This window comes from Morone saxatilis, unplaced genomic scaffold (genome assembly GCF_004916995.1).
Source record: "Morone saxatilis isolate NCDOM2014 unplaced genomic scaffold, NCSU_SB_2.0 Contig0, whole genome shotgun sequence".
Classification (NCBI taxonomy): domain Eukaryota; kingdom Metazoa; phylum Chordata; class Actinopteri; family Moronidae; genus Morone; species Morone saxatilis.
In genome coordinates, this window is record NW_023339650.1 from 7,919,828 (window position 1) to 7,927,148 (window position 7,321).

Here is a 7,321-nt window from a genome sequence, read left to right on the forward strand (position 1 = left end):
AAACAGCATAAAGTAACATAGGAAGTGGAGATAAAACCCACATGTTTTCTATTTCTGTCTTGTAGTAAAAGGTTGATTAATAAATACAAACTGCTATCAAAACAAAGACAGTGGTACCGTTTTGCCACAGTGATAATTAGTTTACAGGAACGTCACATTGAACAGACAACCAAAACAGAAAAATAAAGTGTCTTAACCACAGAAAAAAATACAGCTGGAGATTCAGTGAGGTAGTTATAAATGTCAGGTTTGTCCACTTTGATGAGGCAGACTGAAAGGACATCAACCCCTATGTCTTTCATTTTTTCTATATAATAATGCTGATCATTGATTGGCAATGACATAACATAACTGTTGGCCTTCTAATAGCTAAAAAACAATGCAGTATTCTTATTTTATTCTATAAGTGGATGGCGGCGTTCAAACCACAACCAGTGGTGGCTTAAAGTGGTCATGAGCCCCTAGGCTACTCTTTTGTTTGGGCCCCTCAGTGGCTGGCTTGCGATCTACAGCAATAGTTTTGGCATCTTTTCAATGATGAAATATGCATCCAATGTATGCTAACTAATTTGCTTTTTCTGTCCCTCTCCCCACTGTTCTGTTCCTCTCCCCATGATGAAATATCAGAATCTACCCATCCATTATTTATTAAAAACAGGATCACTGATGTTTGTGATAGTGTTTTTTTAATTACATACTTACTCTACATAATTGTGAGTTCTGTTTAAACAGGGAGCAAGAAAGTCTCTGAACTTTGTTTAATCCTTACTGATTCTTACTTTTCTTTTTTGTATGTATGAATAGAATTTGTCTTTAAAAGATGATAACGCTTGTAACAGTGAGTGTTGGATACTTTGTTAAACCATGTCCTGGTTTTCTGTTTGTTTCTCTGCCCAATCAGCAACAACAGCTCATTAATGGTTTTCTTATAAGCCGCCAACACAGCTGGAGCGAGCAGCACGTGCTTGGGGTCACTGTTTACACATTATTGTTCATCAGTGTAAATGCTCTTTGTTAGTAGTTAGTGTTTTTGGTGTGGACCCTTTGTGCTATGTCATTCAACTGAAGTCCTCCAACTTACACAACAAAAAATGCTGATGGTCATTTCCTTTACAGATGACCCATTTAGACAGAAATGAACATTTTGTGATCTGGCACCCCTATTGGCAGGGCATCACCTGTTTGTCAGTGCTGTGGTTAGATTTAAGCAAATAAAACTGCTTGGTTGAGGTTACAGGAAAATCACATTCATAGTTAGAGGCAACCAACGTTGACAGTAGGTCCCAATCCTGCTACACTCCTTCTCAACAGATCCTGTGAACAGGATTAGACTGTTCCGATTAAAATGTCTTTACTGACACTCTTATTTTTGCAGATTACTAGCCTTATTTCATACTTTGTAAATGTACAGAATAACATCAAAGTAACAAAATTCAGTTTACTGATGTGTGATCAGCTGCAGTGAATAAAAAGCCAGAGACAGGGTGGGGAACTCAAAGGAAGAGACTAAGAATTGAGCTTCAACTCCGCACACACACATACACACTCACTCACACACGTATCACAACTGGCCTTTGCTTATTAATGTGTGGTTTCAGGAAACTATTGCTTTGCTGATGTTTCCAGCTATAATGTGACTAGCCAGAACAATGCAAAGTTAATTTGTTTGGTTTCCGGTGAAGGACTGCGAAAACAGTGATGGCCACAGAGACAGGAAAGGACATTAATAGATGAAGGAATGCTGAGGGAGGGGGCACTGGGCAATGACCAGAAACAAAGGAGGATGTTGGACAGAGAAAGAGAAGGTTACAGCTAACAGCAGTATACTAGCAATAGGATGACTCAGTTACATGTAACTGAGTTATGTAATCAGGATACAGTTACATTTAATAAAAATGGGGATTATTATCAGGACTACAATTTATTTTATTTTTTTAAATATTCTTGGGGGATTTTTATGCCCTGTATTTTGATAGGACAGGTGAAAATAGACAGGAAAGGGGGGAGAAAGAGAGGGGAGGGATGACACATAGGGTTGCTGCAGTAAGGACTCATTTACCAGGTATGCATCTGTGCAACCTAGGACTACAATTTTAAAATACATTTTAAAATCAAGTATGATATACTACCATGCACATGTGCCGTGCATATTAAGTGACTAATTTGAGGCAGCAGTAGTTCAGTCGATAGGGACTTGGCTTGGCCAGAGTGGGCAGTTCAAGTCTAGCACAAATCAAAGTATGGAATGTGGACTGGAGTGGCTGGAGAGGTGCCAGTTCCAACTCCTGGAGACTGCCATGAGCCCTAGAGGCTCCTCGGCAGCAAACCCTTAACTGCTCACAGAGTGCCGCTACATGGCCACCCATCTCTCCATATTTCCCAGTGTGTGCATGATTGTATTTCGGGCCTGTGTCAATCAATAAGAATGATAACGATGAGGAAGGTTAGGATTTTGGTGATATAATTTCCTTTATGTTATATTTTTGTTTTTTTATACTTAGTAACTAAAGTCTCTTCGTTTTTTCTCTCCAGTATTTTTTCTGGCACTGTAGAGCAGTTCACTGTGTATAGGAGGTGTTTGTCTGCATTGTACAATGAGTCTACTGATTTCATGTCAGAACACAAGTTCTCCGTGGACCCTGTTGCATTCTTATTATCCATGGAAAGTGCTATCTGAGACAATGAGGGTAACAGGATGTGTTGTTTTATCACTTCCTCCCAGTCCCACTTTGTTTAGAACTGCATCATAGTGAGTAAAGGAAAAGAGGAGGAGATGGAGAGAAATTAAAGAACTGAAGGATAAAGAGGAAGTTGGTTGACAAGTTGGCCAAAAAGTAGACTTAAGTAAAATCCAGCCATTTGTTCACACTCCAAGGGCAGGTTCAGTGTCTGTGGGTCTTGTGTCCACACTGTTCTAGGTATTTGACTCCTGTATGGCAGTCACTGTACTATTACTACTGCTGCTACTGTTGCTGTTTAATATAAGTTACAGAATAACTTAATTGAAATGGGTTTTTCCTCTGGGTAGCATGAATCAGTCATATATTACACAGTATCTTGTGTCCAGTGAGGAATTTTAGTTTAAGAGTGGTGCCTGTGAGGTTATTAGATATCAAGGATCAAGTAAATGTATATATTATTATAATAATTTACGTACATATATACAAACATATATACACCCAGGAAATAAGTCTGCATCTTTTGCATTCGAGCACCAAGCTTCATCGATGCAGATGACCCGGGGTGGCCAATCCAACATCAGGACACTCCTGGGACATGGCCCCATGGATATATTAAGGGAGAACCAGATACCGAATTCTAAGCGCGTGAAGCATATAACATTTTTATCAATTCATATTTTGTCTCATCTGGATTTCAGCTGCTGGACAGTGAGAGGACAATGTTCAATGAGACATCTTAGCACCCGAACAAAAGTTGTGAAGCGTTTATGATGAAACAGCTTAGTCAGGGTTAGGATTGGCACCCTAGAGGGCACTTCATTGGGGCGGTTGTGTCTCAGAGGCAGAGTGGGTCATCCACTAATCAGAAGGTTGTTGGTTTGATCCCTGGCTCCTCCCGCCACGTGTCAAAGTATCCTTGAGCAAGATACTGAAACGAATTGCCCACAATGCTGTGCATCGTTATGTAAATGTGTATAAATGCATTAGTTCCTGTTCGATGGGCTTTGCCATCTGAGTGAATGTCGTGTCGAAAGGGTGCAATTGGCACATGTAGTGTACAACAGGTGCGTTCTTTGAGTGCGCTTTGGCAAGAACTAAGAAAGGCGCTTATACCACCGTCACACGGTTTTACTTCATCCCAGTTCTCTCAACTGGACAGGGATATCCCTCTCCGCCGACACTCTTACTCCGTCGTTTTATGAACCAAGGGGGCATCTAAGAGGCACTTTTTCTGTAAGTACATCAGTGTATGGGGTAGAGTAAAGGTGATTCACATACTCATTAGAACTCGAGACTTTTCTACGTTTGCAATGCAAGAACCCCACTCCAACCCACTCCCCACACATTACCCTCCACTATCAGCGCTGCACCGATCGTTTCTGTTCGATTCAGCCAAGCGCTCATTGTTCACTTCTAAGAGCGTACATTTATTAACATCCATAGCTTCATTCCTACTCAACCTGAGATTAGTAACATGTTTGCCATTCCCCCTGTGCCCTCCCCCAGGCGGCAGCAGGCCTGCTTCTGTGGAAAATGTATCAGCATAGATGTTTTTTTTTCCTCTAATTTCATTCTTTTTCCCCCTCACACCCTCACTCATTGACCCCCCTCGTCTCACGCTGTGTGCTCGTGTGACGCTGGTGTCGTGGAAGCTCCTTCCCCACAGTCGCTGAAGTCCCAGACGAGCTCGGCAGCGCGCCCGCCCCCCAGGCTCTCGCCATGCCCTAGCCTGCGCAGCCGTCAGAAACAGACACATGTTCCCCTGTTCAAAAACAACAACTCTGATCTAAAGCAGCGACATCGGCTGTCCTGCTGGGGCCGTATTACGTGCACTGCTTTCAGCTGAACACCCTGCACTGTGTGTCGTATCGCGGTGTGTGTGTGGTTGTGTGGGTATATATCTGCTGCTCTCTTGCATCACCTCTCGCGCCCATTCTGAATTCAGAACAAGCAACACCGCAATTGCACACCATCCAACCAGACGGCTGGACTGGCATTAGCACTCATATGAGCTGTGATGATGACAGCACTCATATATCCAATAGCAGGTCTTTGTAACAACAGTAATGGTCGCACTTATCAGATCAACATCAACCACCTATTGAGTTCATTTATACTTCATTTATTTGGTGGTGGTGGTGGTCATTCTGGACACTAGCGCTTCACTGGCTCTCCGATTGTGTTTGTTCTTGCACCCTCGCTATTCTTTTCCTTAACCCCAATAACTTCAAAAATCTCATATCTGCATTTTTTTTTCCGTGTCTCTCACTAATACGCCGCTTCCAATATGCTTAAAGATTTCAATAGTAGGGATGGATTGAATCTTCCCTCTGGATAAATAAAGTATCGTATCTATCTATCTATGCTGATCTATCTATCCTATCTACTCTGCATCTATCTATCCTATGCTAGTCTAGTCTATGCTACTCTATCTATCTATGCTATCTAGATCTAGTCTGATCTATCTATCTATCTATCTATCTTATCTAGTACGCCTAATTGACCACTTAGAACACCTGCGCTTTCTCTGATGCAGCGGGCTAGCTTGTGGTTCCTACTACCGTCTTCCTAAGAAGCTAGAACCAGGAGGCCAGAGCCGCTTCCAGTTAGCCGAAGCTCCCTCTGCCCTGTGGACGAGCTTCCCAGTTTGTGGTTTTCAGGAGGCAGCAGCTTCATCCATCCATCATCAAACTACTCAGTCACTACTATTAGTGTATTGTTGCTACTGTTTGTGTGGTTGTGCCAACTTTTGTCCTTTCCTGTCTCTCTCCCCCTCTCTGTCATTACCTCTTTACTCTCCACTCCTCTGTCTTTCTTCTTCAAATGCTCCTCTCTCTCCCTCTGCATCCTCCCTCTTTCCTGCTCTCTCTCTGCTGTCTATCTCGTTCTTCGTCTCTCTCGTGATATGTCTCTGCTCTCTCTTGGCATCTCCCGTCTCTCCCTCCCGTCCCTCATCTCCTCCCAAATCGTCTCTCTCGGCTCTCCCCTCTCTTCTCTCTTTCACCCCCCAACTGGGGGTCGAGGGCACCGACGGCCGCACCCACGTGGAAGAGCCGGGAAGGGCAGCGCCGCTCTGCTATTTTTCATTTTTTCCTTCAAATTCAGAGACGATTAGTTCTGTGACCCGGACCTGGAGACCGCCCCTCTTTTTTCCAGAATGGTCCCAGCGCCCTTGTCTTTTTGTTCACAGACACAATACAAGCTGCTTGCTGTTTCACGATCACAAGCACACCCACAAACCCCATCGACGACAGGCCCCGGCAACACCAACCCAGAGTTCCCGTAAAGCCAGACTCAGAAAGTCTACGGGGCTTTTACAGCATGGCGCCGCTATTTAAAACCTTCCCTGCCTGTTCTGGGCTTGTTCGCACAGTTGCTCAGTGCATCAGCATTGGTCCAGCCAAAAATCCATAAATACCGGCAACTTTTATAACGAGTCTCACGAGGTTTCGCCGAAGGCAGTAAAACCAGACGTAACCGTACTCCAAAACTAATAATTATCGTCATTTTGAAAGGACTGATACATCGACCCTCATGACAAAGCCTCATCCAACAATGTTCTTTTACGTCTCGCATGCCAGACCCTAATCCAAGCAAAACGCACCACACCCTTGTGGCAGCCTGATGCCGTCACGTACCCCTGTGTACTCCAGATTCGCTGACTGACTACGTGACTCTGCAGACCTCCCTGGGTCCGCACTCGCAGCCGATCTTGGAGTCCGTCCCATCATCCAGGACATTTCCCACGCCCGATGCTCCACTGACAGCCCCACCTGCCCCGTGGGGCGCACGCTCAGCCTGTCTTAGAGACGGTGGTTCTGTCATAGACTTTGTGGCAGATTTCCGGGACACCTCATCTATCTTTGCTGTTCTCCACTTGATCATGTAAATGGTGAATTTTGTAAAACTGAGAGATGAAACAGTTAACAGTCTATTCTATCGCAATGCTCAGCACACACACAGGATGTCCCTGGAAAAGAAGATTCCACCCTCTTGTCACTCAAAACCAAACTCATCGAGGCTTAAGACTTCAACTCTTTTTAGTTACTCTTCTTAAATCATATCAATTCAATTCAAATTTTATTTGTATACGCGCCAATTCATAACAGAGCAGTTATCTCCAGGACACGCGTTGTTCAACATAGAGCGGTCTACGACCCAAAGCTCCCTTATAATTTTACAGCGACCCCAACGAGTACCACCGGCGCGAGCAAGCCACCTTGCGAACGGGGGGGGCCGAAGGAAAACTGGCCCTTTGTAACAGGCAAGAAACCCTAGGAGCAGACCGCCTCTTCGCGCCTGCTAGGGCTTATGGCCGTCGGTCATCCTGCCTTCGACCAGTTGGCCAAGCAGACGAAAGAGACGACGAGAGCCAGAGAGAGAGAAACCAGAGAAGAGACACGACAGACTGTACCAGCAACCAACAGTAGGCAAGCACTAGCAATTCAATAGTACACTGACTCGACCTGCACGCCCATCATCGCAAAACGCACGATGATCCGATCGACAAGCAGCAGGCAACGACCGGGCGAACACGCGAGGCAGCGCAACAGTAACAATGTAGGCAATAACCTAATACTGTACACCTAATAATAATAATCAATACAACACATACTCCAGTATCGTCTTCTTTATTTCTC